Below are 17,556 nucleotides of genomic sequence, written 5' to 3'. Positions count from 1 at the left end.
AAGGCAAAAGGCAAGCTCTTTAAAGAGAAACAACATGGCTTGGGCAGACCAGCAGTGCAGCAGCAGTTGGGTCACTCTCATCAGACACTTTGAAGGGCTGATGAAAGGTGCAGTGTCCAGGGGAGTTCTGAACATAAGCTTTTCAATACTCCTTCACTCAGGGGATGCACTAACAGCCTAAATATTCCTGCTTCTCACTTCTATGTATGGCTGCCAACAAAGATGGACACTGAAGGAGATGTAACACCACACCCCACATACTTCTCACCACAAGTTACCCATGTGGCAGAATCAAGTGTGGGGGGAAAACAACAGGCTTAGAGAGTGAAAACCCACCTTCCGTCTGAAAGTTTTAGAGACAAAGAGGGAGAATATCCTCTTAAATCTGCCATTTCTTCTTCCTCAGACAAGCTACTCTCTTGCTCCTGCCACACAGCTCTTTTCTATGCTCACAGCACGTATCTTACAGGCCTCAAAATCCTCTTCCTCCTTTTGAGAATACATCTTCTGTAGGTCTTAGAACACGCTCTGATATACCTTGTGTGGTTAATGAAGCTAAATCCCACAGCGTGGAAGGAAGCAGCTGCCCTGGAGCAGAGGAACAGCCCTGTGGTCTCTCTTCATTTAACTCCTGGTTCCCCAAAGCTCCTACATTTGTTTTTGCCCAATACCATCACCTTTGGTACTAGTACAAAGACCCTGTATCTCCAGACTGGCTGCTCTGGCTTGGGCTGCAACTAGAATTCAGATTTCTATTTTAAACTTGGGCTAAAACCTGTCATCTTTTCAGGGAGCACAGCAGCAAATACATCAAAGTGTTCATGGTCTTCCGTTAACTTTCCTGCTATTTGCCCTAAAGGACATGCCTGCTCCAAAACTGTCACGATTAACTTGGACAAGGGGGAAAGTTGAATGCTACAGAAGCATCTTAGGAGAAAGAAACCCATGATAAGTCCCAAGATGCTCTCATGGGAGCACAGAAATAGTGCAGCAACAGTAACAGGGGTGTATCTCTGCTCCCAATACTGGCACATGGATGCTCAGCCCCGGGTTCCTCCACTCGCAGCCTCAGCTCCTCCAGGGAAATACACACACTTGGTACTTCAGGCAACTCTGCAAGGCAAATCCCTGGCTGCCTCGACTGGAATACAGCGTGCTGCTCAACTCTGAGCCTAATTTAGGAACCAGTTTAGGATTTCAGTTCAGCTTTATTAGTGAAGTTGATGGACTGAGAAGAACTCGCACAAAGCTCTGGTCTCCAAGCCATGGCTCTTGTAGCATGGAGGTGATTTTATTGACAGAATTGTTCCACAAGCCAAGTAAACTGTGGTTTAGGTGAGCATTGCTTACTGCTGCTGTTTTTCCCTCCAGGGTTATCAGAAAGCAAGTCATTTACCCCTGTGATAAGCATTTTAATGACAGTATCCTAAAACTGCAGCCACTGTGATTCACAGAGGAAACCCATTCCCAAAAAGCCTTCACCTAAGACAAGAAAGGTATTTATATGGAAGCTTGCTAGCTCATAAGAAAACACAAATACACTGACAAAAGTGTTTTCCAAATCAAGTTAATGAATACCAAAAATGCAAGTAAAATAGATGATCTGGGGAAGAAAATTTAAAAGGAGGGTGAGAACAGAAGGCATCAGGCACTGAGTTGCAGGGATGGCATACAGGGATGTTTCTGCACAGTTAAAGATTTTAAAAACAACTGGTGGGACAAACAGTAACCCAGCTAATCCTTGGTACTGGCATGCTGCCTATTTTGGGAGAGCAGCAGCTGGTGAATCTGACGTAAGTCTCTGCATCCAAAGCAGGAACTTACTGTAATGAAACCACAGCCCACATTGGAAAAAAGACTGTAAACGCGACAAAAAAAAAAAAAAAAAAAAAAAAAAAAAAATTAAAAAAAATTCAGGATCTCAATACACTATGTGCTACATTTCCATCCAAGTAAAATTAACCACAGAATGTCACAATTAGGCCGATTAAAAAAAAAAAAAATCCCCAAAATGAAAACCACCAGTTGGACTGAACTTAGTATTAAAAAAATAATAATAATTTTTTAAAAAACCAAAACAGACTGAGGATGAAGAAATTACAAGCCTTGCATCTTCTTTGGTTTGAAAAGTACAAATCTAAGACCTTAAGTGGCATAAAAACATCATTCCAGAAGCCTGAGGCACTAAGGCAGAACTACATGGGCTGGAAAAAATAGGCACATTAGTGAACCACCTAATTCAGGATCCAGTTACTCTTCCACCCCCATTAGGGCACTGCAAGAATGTCAGTCCCTTTATCTTGGGCACCGTGAGAAAAGCACCTTCTGATAAAAACATCCACACCTCTCTCTCCCCCTCATTCCCTCCCTCTCTCTGGCCTCAGAGGAGGGCCAGGTTCACGTGAGGCTCCGAGCAGATACTCTCTGCATTTCCCTGACTAAATGGTTTCCAGGATTCTTTTTTTCCTTTCTTTCAGAAAATATAATGGGGGACCAAAAAAAAAAGGGTTTGACGAACACAGTGCTTTTTAATCTTTCTCTTAGCTGTTTGATAATAATTAGCATGGGAAGAAATTACCATCTGCATAATGGTAGGAGCAGTCACACAACGCCCCTGAATCTCATTTCAGGAATTCCAGTTGCTGCACCTGGTAAGGGTAATGGAAGGTGCCGATTTCATGAACAAAAAAAGCCCTTAAAAGATCTTTAAATGGGCTGAGAGGCACACGAAGGGGTGAAGAGGGTTATATTTCATTTAGGGATGATAGAAGAGGAAGTCATCAGGTCATTAAATCGTTTAATTTGCTCTATAAGCAAATGAGTGCATAAACACCACCGTTCTGGTCACATTATCTCTGACTGACCTTCAGTGTCAAATATGCTCAGTTTAGAAAGAAAATGTTTTCTTTTGTCTTTAAGAGCCTTTTAAAAATAGCTCCGGAGCTGAAAGTCAAGCTGTGTTCTTTTTTTTGTTCATGCATCACCATAGAAATTGGTGATGGAAAACTTATTAGAAATTGTCACTGGAGTCAGCAGATACCGGCTTTCAATAATCTTTGGCAGCGCCGTCGAGTAAGAAAGGGGATGTTTTCCAGATCAGAACTCCTCTTGAAACAACCAGATTGTGCCTCCAGGGCTGTGCGTGAAACGAGGGCACGGAGAGGGGCTGTGCGAGATAACATGGGGGGAGGATGGGGCTGAAATGACTCGCTGCTTTTTCCCCTGACTAGCAAATCCTTAAAGCACCGCATGCCCCCGCCCCAGCCGCCGGCAGAATGCGGTCACGTTGTGAAGCTGGGCTGAGCTGTCGGCTTGCCAGGAGCTCCTGCCTTCTCCTGCGCCAGCCTCAGCGCTGCAAATGTGGCTCTGGAAACACAAGATGAGCTCTGAAAATTTTAGCTGTTCTCATCAACCACTCGTGCTGCTTAACCCCTCGCTAATTCCCTCCCACGCCACAGCCTGTGCTGCACATTTCAGGGAGATGAACCTCAATTTGCGGCAGGGAGCTCTGCTGAAACCAGATCAGGCTCACTTGACTCAACCTCCAGACTGTCTTGATTCCAAGCCCGCTTCTGCTCAATATTGAAAATCTTCACAGATTTCTCTGTGCAGCCAGAAGAACCAAGTTCAACACAAAAACTAAATCTGTCCTACTTTAGCATCTTTCATTTCCAGCCTTTAATTCCTAGCTTTTAATGCATGAGAACCAGCATTTCTCTAAATAAGCTTCTCCACTGCTTTTATAGACTGCACATCATTGATCCAGGCTTTCCCAGTGCCATTTCCTTTGGGATCACCATCATCCAAAGAGAAAGTTTGCAACAGAACAGCAGTGGCAGAAGCAGCTCCAAAAGGGAATTTCGGGAAGCATTACAGATCCAGCCCTGACCCTTCTCTTCTCCTCCCATGTAACACAGTAACTTCTCGGGTCTAAGGAAAACTCATGCAGCTCCCAAAGGAGACACACTTCCTTCCCTGGAGAAAAGGCAGCTGGAAGTCCCCATTTAATTTCTGAAATGCTTTGCATACCACGAGTGTTATGCATCTCACATTTTGACTTCAGTATGTTATTATATCATCACGGAAAAACATTATAAATATTACCTTGAAAACAAACATAGAAGTATAATTTATAACCACTGACTCAAAATTAGCTGTCTTGGAAATCCCAGGCCATGGGGCCACCATTTGCCTCTGCTCATCATCCTGTTAACTTTGTCTCCCACAAGTGTCATCACAGGGAAAATGGTGAGATACTTGAAACCTCACCAAGTTTATAGTTAATAAAGTTGTTTAGCGTGGATGAAATTATTTCATATTCTATTCATGACAGAAATCTTGCATAAAATAATTTCATGCCTTAATATTCACAGAATTTCAGCATTCTTCACACAGGCTTTGCTTTAATTATCTGTAATGATTAAGTCTATCGTTTAAATGGTAAACGGAATAATTTCTGGCACTATGAGAAGGGAGGGAGCTTTTCACTCATGTGATGCAAATAGGTCAATGAAACATAATAAATGTAACATTTTTGGCTAAAAGTTGTCATTTTACTGATCAAATATTGAAGTATTCTTTATAGATTGATAGAAAGATGCATTGAAATAACATTCTGCGATGTCCCTCACACAAGGATTAGAAACTGCATTAATCTGTCTGGTCTCTAGCAAGAGCTGGAAGATGCTCTGGAGGCTGGACACACCAGGAACCTTAAAAGTACTCTATATTTTGGACTTCTTTCCTCAGAAGGGAAGAGCAGATTGCTAAATTTTACTCTTGGTAATGGATGACCTCCTTTTGTAGCTCTTTTTCAATCAAATTATTTTTTTCTTCCACGATATCTGCTGGGAAGGTTTCCTGGAAAGTAGCAGAAGTGGTTTGGGATATGATTTCTGCAGCCATCTTTGAAGTCACTTATTTCTGAAATAGAAACTTGGAGACAAAACTTCCTTCATAATGAAAAATTTAGAGTGGGGGAAAGGGGGAGTAGGGTGGAGATTTTTTGAAGGTGTTTAAACGATCCTACTACTAAAACATGCTTTACCTCATTCAAAAAAACAAGAGTGTGTTTCAGAGAACCCTTAAAACCAGAGTTGTTTAACATGAAAAATAAAGTGTAGATGTACAAAAGCGAGGTGAGTTTTTGGCAGATGCATGCTGCTCCATCTCCTTTGCAGGCAGGGCTTTCACACAGCCACATGCATTGTGGGCAGGCTTCCCATGGCAATGGAATTTACCAGGACATCTCAACTGCGTTTCAGGCACAGAAGAGCAGAGGCTCCACACACCAGCACATCCTTCAGACTCATCCTTCCTCTGAGACATGCCCCCCATCAGTGCTGAGTCAGGCAGAGCCAAGCTGGGCATCCGGCAGCACAGACTGTGCTACACGGGCTTTGACTCAGCTCATGCCAGCTGATGAGGAAGGGATTGGCCTGAGCACTAGGAGATAATTTTCCAAGGTGTTTTGCTGCTCCTGAAGCCAATCTGTAATTTTACAGCGTTTTGATTTTTATAGGAAGTCTTCTATTAAAGCAGAAAAATCAAAACTCCAGCCTGGAAAAAGCTCAGCTGCATGTTCAGAAGAGGAATACCTCAGACACATGCATGCCAGGCCAACATTTCTTAAGTAGTTTATGGAATAATCCCTAAAATGTATACAAAAAGAAGTTTATAGCATTTCAAACCGTATTGTATTTCACTACAATTTCACAGTTGTCCTCTTCCCACACCGTAATGGCCTAAGTTCCCGCTCCTGCCAAAGGGTTTTGTTTTGTTTTCATAAATTAAAACCACGGATTTCTTTGTAATAGGCCACTTAGGATCTATATAGTGAGAGTATTTCCAAAAGATCAGACATCCTTCATTAAAATAGGTTACATCCCTGGTAGACTCAATGCTAACTTGAGAAGTCTTAAACAGATGCTGTACAAGAAATAAATTTTTCAAGGCACATGGTGAAATAGCAGCACTGCTGAAACCAATTGATCCCGTGACATTACAGCGAGAAGATGCTGTAGCTGAGAAAAATGTCAACTTCATTTCAGCCCCAAACAAGTTATAACAGCAGCAATGTTGGCTCAGGGCATTTTTAAGGAATTAATAACCAGCTAGGGTTAGTAGCCTGAGGCAAAGTCAAGGATTAAGCACTATGAGGATAAACACATACAGCAGCTTCAAATAATATAGCTGACTTCAGTTTAATCATTTTGTTTCACTTTCAAAAAAACTTATGATCTCCAGACAGAAAATATAATTCATATCAGCAAAAGAATATACACATACACACCCCCCCAGGCAAGAGCTGAAGAGATAAATGGAAACACTGTAAAAAGTAAACATTTTCTTCTTAGCAACAGAAGGAGAAAGATTCCATTGGTTACAACTAAAACAAACAACCAAGAACTTCAGAAAATAGGCAAATATTCCCAAAGGATGATACAACAGAGCAGGAGAGGGACTTTTGCAAGGGCATAGAGTGATAGCACAAGGGGAAATGGCTCCAGAGGGACAGAGGGTGGGGTCAGATTGGCTATTAAGAAGAAATTCCCTGTGACAGCGGCGAGGCCCTGGAACAGGTGGCCCAGAGATCTTGAAGATAACACATCTTTAGAAATGTTCAAGACCAGGTTGGATGGGGCTCTGAGCAGACTGGTCTAGTGAAAGGTGTCCCTGCCTATGGCAGAGGGTTAGAACTGGACTATCTTTAAAGGTCCCTTCCAACCCAAATCATCCCATGATTGTATGAAAAAATACTCAAAATATGTTAATGACTCTACGGAAGAGGAAAGATAACTTAGGTGATCCCAAAGTTCAAGATTTCCTCCCAAGAACAGTGGACCAACCTTCTTCCATAGCCTTCACCAGCCAGAACTGCTCACAAAACTAATCCAATATACCAATGTGTTTATGCTTTCTTTTTCTGCTTAGCTACCAAATTAAAAAAAACATCTCTGATATTTCTTTTGTTTGAAAGGACTACATGCTTCTTTTCACTAAAATAAATCACCCAATAAACTTCAGACCAATATGGAAAATGTGTAGTCAGAATAGGATTCAGATTTTACTAATAGGTAAATCAAAAGCATCTTGAAGGCACTGACATTAGCCTTAACTTTAAAAGGTTCAATAAAGAAGCTAAACATCAAAACTGACACTTGAATTTTTAATAAAAGAATTTCCTTGAATCATTCAAAGTCAGGATGGAATAATTATAAAGATGGTATGCTTCAGCATCTTTTTATTTGAGAAGGTCTAACCCTAACTCAGAGAGCCAGCAGTTAGAATGTTTACATTTATCCTTGCAGATCAAGGGGAGAAAGAAGCCTCTTCTACCTGGATGACTTTTTAACACTTACATCTAAACACAGTACATGGCATTTGCTTTCTTGTAGAAGGTAATTTCTCTCTCTCTCTCTCTCTTTTTTTTCTTTTTTCTTTTTTTTTTTCTTTTTTAAGCAGGGAAAGGTCACTCTCTTTCATCACTGAAGATGTTTAAAGGACATTGCAAAATTTGGATGTTACTTAAAATTACTTTAGGACTCTTCTTTCAGTATTAAATACTATATAGAAAACTTACAGTTGGTAACTATGAAGATCCCGAGTTGAATCTTTCAGACAACACTTCTCATTTATTACAGAGACAAAAATCTCTGGAGCCAATTAAATATTAACATACAATGGAAAAGTTAATAATCTTTTTAATCTCTAATTTATGTTACTATGCTGATAGAAATACATTTATTATTACAGTTTACTTTTAAAAATGTGTAAAAAGGTAGGAATTTTTAGACAGGTTTTTGATGCTCAAAATGTTATCTGACCTCAGTGAAGTCAGAGGATGCTTTGTCATGGACTGAATTAAGACCTCACTGTAAGCTTTTGTTTGATCATTCTTTGTTCAGAAACATGACAGTTATATCCCTAGAGATTTGTTTGATTGGAGTTGTTTCTAGTCAAAACATTTCTCAGGTGACCAGCACTTCCTGACTCACCCCAGAAAGCCCTGTCACTGCCTAGAACAGCATCATCCACCTCCCTGAGCACGAGCTTTACAGCAAGGGACTCCAGAGCTTTACTCCAAGTTCTTACAATATCCTCCTGTAGCTCCAGGGGAATAACATCCCTGAAGACTGAGACAGTATTCATGCATGAATATGTCACAGGGATGTTGGAAAGGTTAACATTTTGAGAGCACAACACTTCCATCTTGGTGAAAGAAAACATGCATGAGGGAAAGGAAGACAAAACTCATATGTTATTGCAGACAGAATGGAAAACTCAAAAAAAAATTACATAAAACTTTCAGGGGCCTAACAGTCTAATATGGAAAAATCAAACACTGGAGTATTTTACTAGAAGTTCCTTTCACAATAACTGGTGATGAAGAATGAATGAATGCCATTCCGAGTGCCAAGACATGTTTTCATTGCCTCTTATAGACAGCATATTTCTGAATATTGAGCTATATTCTTCCAATGCTTTTCTATCTATAAATTCTACATTTAGCACAGGGTTATCCATTCGGTGAATTGCAAAAGCACATCATAAAATGCATTTTATCATGTATATGTGACAGCCTCACTTGCTGTTAAAGTATCTTCCAAATACTATCATGCTCTTGAAGAACTCTAAAATAAACATCAAATCCCAACCACAAGAAGCTCTATCCTCCTGAACAACTGAGTGTTGCCACAACTTTACCCCAATTTCAAAGTACAAGTATTCAGTTCAAGTCCAGCATTTGCAGGGAATTATCCCATAAATTTTAAGTGTTAGGTGCATGTTCCTTTTACCTCTCAAGAACAAGTAGTCATCTCATTTTTCACTTGTTAATTTTTCTCTTCTTAGACAAAACAGTTTCCATGCCATCAATCCACAAAGTTGCTAGTATTATGAAAAAAAACCCACTCCAACAAACTTGTAATAGATTCAGCCTTCTACATTGTTTTATTGTTTTATTCCTGCCTTTACTCCTAACTTGAAAATACTAGTCAGCCTCCATGTTTCTGACAGCTCATGCCAACAGTTCAGATGGTTTAGCTGCCTAAAGGGAAAAAAAAACCCCAAAAAAAAACCACAGAGCGAACACCACAAAGCACCAAGCAAACACAAAACCCCACATCCTCTCCTTGGAGGTCATCTGGTGTCTTCCCAGACACTTGAGTGCTGGCTGCCAGGGGAAACAGCTTGGCTAAAACCAGTCTTATTATTATCCAGATCAAGTACAATACTTCACAAGTATTTATTTTTATATCTTGTCAACATTTGCATAGTCTTTGTCTGGAAATTCCAGAGCAGCATGCACAAGCTGTCAGCTACCTTTATGCAATACTGCATCCTTCTCAGAACTCATAAAATACTGATTTCTAGTTAGACAACATAGCTGTCACATCAAAATACATTCAAACATTTAAATTGTAAACATCGCTCACCCCAAAATCTCTTTCCAAAGCGTATGGGGCACTGAATTTGTGACATTAAACAGACAGAACGGCTGTCTGCTAAAAGCAGCATCCATAATTAAGCAAGCAGAACATGTAAAGTGTGGTACAATAACAGGAAGGTGGGATTTCAGTCACCTCAGGTAAGGTTTCCACGGGTTAATGCAACCAGCTCACATTTAACTGTCAGAGTTTCCTAAAGACAATGGAAAGGAATAAATGGCTTAAGATAGCAATTTCTCTAACTTATCTTCAATTCCTAATTTAATCAAGCTGAATCTCTTTCTGTGGTTTATTTCTCTCCATTGATTGTAACCTGAGAGACGTGTAGCTCACATTTAGGTGTTTAAAGGTTAGACATATAAGAGGAAGTAAGATGGATCTTACCTTACTAACATGTTTCATCCTAAAGCATCAGATTGAGAATAGAGGTTTCCTCCAAGCAAGCTCAAGGAATTTCAGAACTGTGGAAATGCAGTTTTCATGAAAACACAGAGTGCATATTGCTAGCAAAAAACAAGATCTTGCTATAAACATGTGCACAGAGATGGTCTGGGCTTAAAAAATGAGAGTGTGGAGAAGCAGCATCTGCAGCAGGAACACAATCTGATCTGACAATTGATGGCTGTCACAGATAGTGCAGGCAACAAAATCCCTTGAACTGATGAGCAGTGGATCCTATCACTCAAACACCCAGATTTTTGCAGGCATGTGTTAAGGATGGGAAGCAGGATTCCTGACCCTGATGCTCACACTTGTAGGAATAAACAGGACATTATGTTTCTGGTCAGCTTAGCCTGAGTCCAACCAATCTTTCCCTCTGCAACAAAGAAGCCAAAAGAGCAGAAGCAGAACACAGAATGTCAAAGCATTTACTTCATTACCCTGGCAAGAAATGTCACACACCACACAGAATAAACTGTGTGTTTCACTACTAAGAAACACCCCAGTGGATGTTTATCTATCCTCCATACAATGTCCTGGCACCTGCCATCTTAAATTTCCATTAACTGGAAATTCCAATGAGACACAAGGCATAATTTGGGCAGTTAAGAAGATGGCCCAGAAAGGTGTAGAATCTCCACCCTGGGAGCCATTGGAGGCTGGGCTAGGCTCTAGAGACATAAGGCATAATTTGGGCAGTTAAGTACTAGAAGATGGCCCGGAAAGGTGTAGAATCTCCACCCTGGGAGCCATTGGAGGCTGGGCTAGGCTCTATCCTGAGCAAACTGATCTGACTGAACGCAGGGTTGGACTGGAAAAGTCCAGAAATCCATTTCAACCCTTTGTGTCCTGTGCCTGTCCTTTCAGCAAACAGCATCAAGTATAAAACCATCATCTATAGCCTCATACAGGAAAGCAGTCCTGGTTGTACATCATCCTGGTTTTGACAATTTTCACTCAGAGAGGGAAAAGCTCCCTTTACTCTTGAATAAACATGCTAGAAAAACTTGCAAAACTACCACACTTTTGGCCAAACAACCATTTTGATTACATTTTTGAAGGTGTGAACATCTTTTATTTTTCAGTTTATAAACCTGAATCTAGCACCTCTCCTCCTCCCCACCATCACACTACCCCCAGAAAAAAGAGTCATCACTACACATGGATCAGCCACAAACAAAATCATTTAGAGGAACAGGGAAAATTCATCTTTTATCATCTGTGCCACCTAGCAACACACAGTAGTGGATCCAAAACATTTGCAGATCTGACACAGGGGAGCACATGAACATCAGAATAGGAAAAGAGATAAAATCTCCTTTCCCATTTCAAAGCTTCCACAGGCACAAGAGCTTTCCATTAATTCTGAAATACTGTCATGCTCACAACATAATTCAAACATTATTTTTAAATTGCATACTTCAGTTTTGAGCAAATACAGCATTTGGGGCTTTTTGTGTATGTGTGACTGATAATTTCATCTTCTATAAATCAGAACCAAGCCAAGTATTTCTGAGGTACGAAAAGCCTTGCTGAACCTCACAATTAAATACAGGGCAACTACACTTTTCCTGATCTGCTGTGCACAGCAACAGAAAGGACAGTCTTTTGTCTTTAACTTATTACAGTGGGCAGACTTTATATGGACAGAGGTTTTAAGGTTTTAGGACCGGATCACTTCAAGAACATGAGGATTTCATCCAGAATAGTGAGTAAAGTATTACTAAAAAAAAATAGCATAAGCATAGGCACACGTAATTACTTGCACACTATTTGTTTATTACAATTTCCCAGTTAGCAACTTCAGTTTCTGCACCACTCACATGTGTCTGAGCCAGGGACACAAACACTGACAGACCGCATGCAATAGGTCCCAAAATTGCAGCACATCTGAGGAGAGGCTCGAGGCCTCCTGGCTTCAATGTTCTAGCACTGGAGTAACCTCATTTCAGTTTTTAAATGTATTTAATATTTAAGCAGTGTTATCTATACAAACAATGCATTTGACTTTCAGTTCAATAAACAGCATGATGTAAGTAATTTTAATTCTTTTTAAAAATTGCAAGGTTAGTCAACTACTGTATTTGAAGAGTCAGTCTAGAAGAAATGAAGTATTAAACATCTCTAATTTCAGTCAATAGTCTGGAAACTACTGTAGCTTTCCACTTTTTAGGCATTCCTATTCATAATTCACCACTGGATACAACAAAAGCAATACTTTATTCATAAGCTGGGGAATAGGTTTAGTGTGTACAAAAAAAAATTAATTTAGGATAAATTCTGAGAAACTTTAAAAGACATCCCTCTCCTGTTGGGTTTTTCTTCTCCTCTAGAAAAAAAAAAAAAAATCAGTGGAACTCAGTTTAGGAGATGGTCAAAGCACATTTAAAGATTTGTTTGGACAGACACATACATATTCATTCTGACATATTCATCTTGGTTTTTGACTAGCCATTTCCCAACTGAGGTATCTTTTACATATCTCTCTCACTATCTTAGCTTAGCCATTCTGGACAAAGGGAAGTTCATTACTCATCTTTGGATTGCTTCTTAAAATATAACATCTTTCCTGCAGATTCTGTTTGCTTGGGGTTTTTTAATTAGAATTTAAAACCAGCAGCCTGCTTTAATCTTTGCATGTGGAGGGAACTCCAAGAAAGCGATGCAAGGTTTGCCACACAAAAGGAAGAGGCAACACAGAGGTCAGAATGGAAATGAGCACAGGAATGGAAATGAGCACAAAGCCAAAAAAAAAAAAAAATTGAAAATAAAATCAGAGATTAAGATAAATGAGGCAAAACAGAAGTTCAGAAGCAAACATTAAGATTGACAGCTGTCACGAACTGAATCACCTATTCAATCAACTAAGCAGCTCATCATGGGCAGAAATAATCTCCTCCAGAACACTTCATCAGGCTCCCTTGAATCTGACTGAATGCAACTTGGGGCTTGCTCTTACATGAAACCTCATCTTTGCTTTGTTTCTTCTTAAAATTCTGCGCTGCAAAGCAACAATCAGCAGCGACTGGTGATCCACTACAATTCAAAAATCCATGAGAACCTGACAAATTGTGGCACCAATTCACCAAATGTCACACGGTAGTAATTACTGTCCTGAACTAGTACTCAAATTACATACGCAGCACCTTGTCACCAAAATCAGAAGGCATATTTGTTTCTGCTTAAACAGGGGAAGAAAGTCAGCCAGATGTCTGTATAAAATTGCACTCTGATATAAGTTCCCGTTACAGTTTTAAAGACAAAACTGAAAATGGGGGCAGGACATGCACTTTGCACTGGGTAGAAAGACTAGGGGGTCAACCATGACCAGTGGGGCTTTAAGAAAGACACAGAAATCCCCTCCAAACTCAGCTGTAGAAGAAAGGGGGGATACTATTCTGTTTTAAAAAGCTTCTTAAAAGCAGAACTAAATTTGCTAAGACTGTCATAGGAGATGTGCATAGATTAGTAAAAAAAAATCAGTTTGCCTCTGTTAAAACCAAGGAATCTTGGCCTATTAATTTCTGGTGCTTTGGATTTGCAAATAATTTCACTTCAAGTCAGAAAGGTTTGTAGACCAAGTAACTCCTGTTCAGATTTTGCTTCCACTTCAGCCTCACAATCTCTACTCCTGCACACTACTAAATGTCCTTTTTCACCAGAAAAAGGGAAACAAAGAACCAGAAACGTTCTTTCACTTTAGCTTTTCTATTGCCATGTAATGTACTTAATCAATATTTATTTTAGCATAGGAGAAACAAATATCTGACCTTTGTTTAGAGAGCTGATTCTTAGATTTTAATTGTCAACAGATCTGTGCTGGTTAAAGAACTTTGAGAGGATTTTAATACAGTGAAGCAATAACGCAAGTCATAAACCAGAAAACCAGCACTCTGCATTAGTTCATTTCAAAGTAAACATAGAAATTAAATGATTGCTCTATAATGTCTCAGAGACTGCAAAAACAACGATAAAAGGGTAACTACCATACTGATGTAAATGTTTTCATAGGATCCAATTAAGACATGGCAGTGTTGTTTTGCCTTTTAAGTTCTGTTCAATATTTTATCCGTGTCTCATATCCTTCACCCTCTCACTTCTAAGGAAAAATTCATATTAGCTTACTTTTACTTCTTGACACAAGAACCATTTTCAGCTTGATGCAAAAAGTGAAGAGCTGAAGCTTTTTAGGGGAGGGCTCAGTTAGCAATTTTCTATTCCCATTCAATTCCTTCAGACCATCTTGGAGAGACAGGGGAAGAGACAACATGGTACAGCAGATCTCGGGGCTGTGGTTGACTTTCCTGGGATTCTGAATATGAGAGACAGGATGCTCCAGGGGTTTTGGCTGGTTAGGCATAGCCAGTGCCTGCTGCTTTGTATAATGAGTATCTGACTTATTTGCAATGAGGGGACAACCCCAACTTTCAATTCTTCAGAGAACAACCAAGTTATGACATTATACACATAATTTTTATTATTCACTAAGTCCCTTCTCATCGTAACCACTTATTACCCTATTTTGTTTTATTTGCCAGGTGCCTTTTTTCCCCTGGATATACAAAACACTTTCCATGAAGGATAATTCCCTTTTCCTTTCCTCAACTTCATTTTCTACATTGGCTTTTTCTGAACTCTTCAAACTTATCTTCAGAAGCATTATCTTCAAAATACGCAAGTTTACTTATCTATCATTTCAGCCTGATGCCCTAAAACAACATATATACTAATAAATCTTCATAAAATGCAAATGGTCAACTGATTCATCAACTGACTGCATTGCTTTGTCATGATTCTTTAACCAGTTTTCAATACATTGCAGAGTGTCAAACAGTATCAACAGTAATTTATTTTTCAGGATGCTTACTTTACGTGATGCATACAAAAGGCTGGGATTCACTTAGACTATCCTATGTTCTTTGGACAAACTTTTAATAATTTCAAAAGTTTTTTTCCAGCAATGCCTAATTATTTCAGCTCATCACACTTACTGCTCACAGCTCCATTATCCTCTGGTTTCTTTCTTTTCCCTTCCCAAAAGGGAAGGATTTAGTTGCATATTAAAGACAGTTTTTACTCAATAAAAAAATTAAGGCTATTTTCTCACAGTTCACCAGACTTGAAACATGAATCCCCATTGTTCCCTGTGCTTTCCTCTGACAGGATCAGCCTAAGATGTGATTCTGAAGGTAACTGCAGTAATTGCATGAAATGAACTAATTTCTTACCAAGCTGATGATATTTTGTCACCCAAACATGTCACTTACTAAACAGAATAATTTCTCCACCCAGCAAAGTCTTCTATAGGTGTATTGACAGGCTCTTGATCGCTTTCTAATTGCCTTGGCTTCTGTCTCACTGCAGGCTGATCAAACCCAGTTCCAATCTTGGCTCCTTACCAAGTCTTTCCGTAGCACTGGCTAAAGCATCTTTACTTCTTCAGCTGGAGAATGAGGATAAAACACCCCATGTTCACACACCCCATGTCTGTGTGTGCCTTACCAAACAATTAGTGCCTGCATCCTTGCCTGTGCCAGCCTCCCGCTCCATTCCTGGCACTACTTGTTTATTTGTGTTCTGCTTCAAAAATCCTTTTCTTTTCTCCTTGGGTTTTTTCCCCCTCCTTTGCATTAATTTGTTTTGCTTCTAAAATGGAATGTAACAGCTGGTTAGGAGTTCATAGCTCATTTATAGTTTATTCACCTTTTGTTGCTCGACATTTTAGTTCTCCTTATTTAAATGAGCATTATAGGCTGGGATTTTAGCATTAAATAAATGCTTTTCTGTCCAGTTTCACCTCTTACGAGTTCCAAACCCATGAAATACACTATAAACAAAGACCTACAACAGAACATATAAAGCAGCACTTAGAAATCCAGTTTGCCAGTGATGGATTAGGGATTTACATTCCCAAACTACCAAATACAGTGGTCTCCTTGACCACCCAGCTACAGTGATTTATACGCAGTGACAGATTAAGCAGTCTTCATCGTTACATATCATTAGTGGAAATCAAAGTCTTGTCAGATATTGATGGTAATACCTTTCAAAGGTACATTACTGGCCAAGCTTTATGAGCAGATTTCACATTAATTATTCAGTGAGCAACAATGCTTAAAATATATGCATATATATACTCTTGGATCCTTGGACTATATTCATCACTGATGATTTTGGAGGAATGGAAAATGAACTCAAAGTTAGCCTGTACATGGAAGCAGCAAGTTCAGGCTTCTTAATTTATAGATTTACTATTTTAAGTCCATTGCATTAAAGTGCAGCAAGACATCTTAACTGCAAAAGCAAAAACTCCTAAATATCTAAATTCTAGCATTAAACACAATTCTTTCTCTGGGTGTTGCAAACCTATTCAAATCACTGACCAAAAAAAAAAGTATTTAAACTTCCATTTAAAGGCATGCAGTTATTCTGGGTTATGTTATTGTACGTTATCAATACGCTATTGATTAAAACTAATCTATTATAGGTATAGTGTTGATGCTTATTTTAAAATTGAGAAGTGATGAAAGCAATTTCCATAGCCCATTTTAAACTTTCACTCAAAACATGTAGGTTAATGGAAGTTAATATAAACAGTATGGAACAGAAGGACTAAAATCTGATGAGAAACAATCAGAATAATTTGGTCTGCCAGCTGAAAGGATACACATGTACAACTAAATTGAACTTTGTTTATGCCTTTTGATTTTCAAGCCTTCTCTAAGATGATTACCCTATCTCAAGTTCTATCAAGGGAAAAACTCCTCCCTCTTTCTGAATCTGCTTCTAAATCAACTTTTTAAATATTGTTTTTACAATATAAGGTATGCCACACTATTTAGTTTCTGCTCTAAACATCTGCAAAGAAAATGTACCTCCCATAACTCCTCGCCTGCTCCTGACTTTCTCTACATCTGCTACTATTATTTTTATAGTCTCTGATTTGTTCTTGCCATTTTTTGATGTAAACAAGATTAGGGGAAACCCCTTTTTGTTTCTCCTCTCATATACCATTGAGAAATGGGATCATAATTACAGTGCCAAACCATTTATGCAGCTGCAAGTAGTATTCCTGGGCACTTCAAAAGAGTTCTTGACCAAAAAGAAATCTCAGATGCTTTATAAAAATAAGAATGTTCACTATGAATGGAATTAAAATGAAACATGACCTAAGTACGGGTGAGCAGTAAATGATGAGATTTAACACAGGAAAATAGCAAGGCCTCCATAAGCAGCCTGCATTATGCTTGTGTTTACGTTAAAAAACCTGCGGTACTTTTTACCCTTAAGCGCTTGTTTCATTTTGTACACAAATTACATCCACTCTGCCAGACACCATTTATAATGGCAGACAATCAGATCAGACACGACACTCAAGGGTTTTTATAAACTTCACATTAAAAAAGCAGCATGTCAGTAGATTTGGCTACTACAGGTTTCCCCCATCATTTAATTCCCATTTGTCTTAAATTGGTAAATGGCTTAAAAGTCGCTGTACAGAGTCGCTCACGTAACCACACCACATATGCAATGCTCCAAGCCTCCAGTTTTAGGAAATCACCTCGAAAAATCTGCTTTTGTGTCACTTTCGAAGTCCAGGGAATGGACTTCACATTGGAAAGTTTTCATTACAAGCTTCCCAAATAAATTTTTTGAGACACAAAAC

General features: G+C 39.2%; 1 protein-coding gene across 4 annotated transcripts in view; it reads right to left on the bottom strand.

Moving 5' to 3' along the window:
- The window catches only part of MACROD2 (mono-ADP ribosylhydrolase 2), an 842,730-nt gene that overhangs the window by 696,996 nt on the left and 128,178 nt on the right, over nt 1-17,556 (bottom strand). The window lies entirely within an intron of this gene.

The sequence above is a fragment of the Pyrgilauda ruficollis genome, unplaced genomic scaffold (assembly GCF_017590135.1).
Source record: "Pyrgilauda ruficollis isolate IOZ18807 unplaced genomic scaffold, ASM1759013v1 scaffold31, whole genome shotgun sequence".
NCBI lineage: Eukaryota > Metazoa > Chordata > Aves > Passeriformes > Passeridae > Pyrgilauda > Pyrgilauda ruficollis.
Note: the sequence above shows the minus strand (reverse complement) of the source record. Positions and strands in the feature narration are given on the sequence as shown.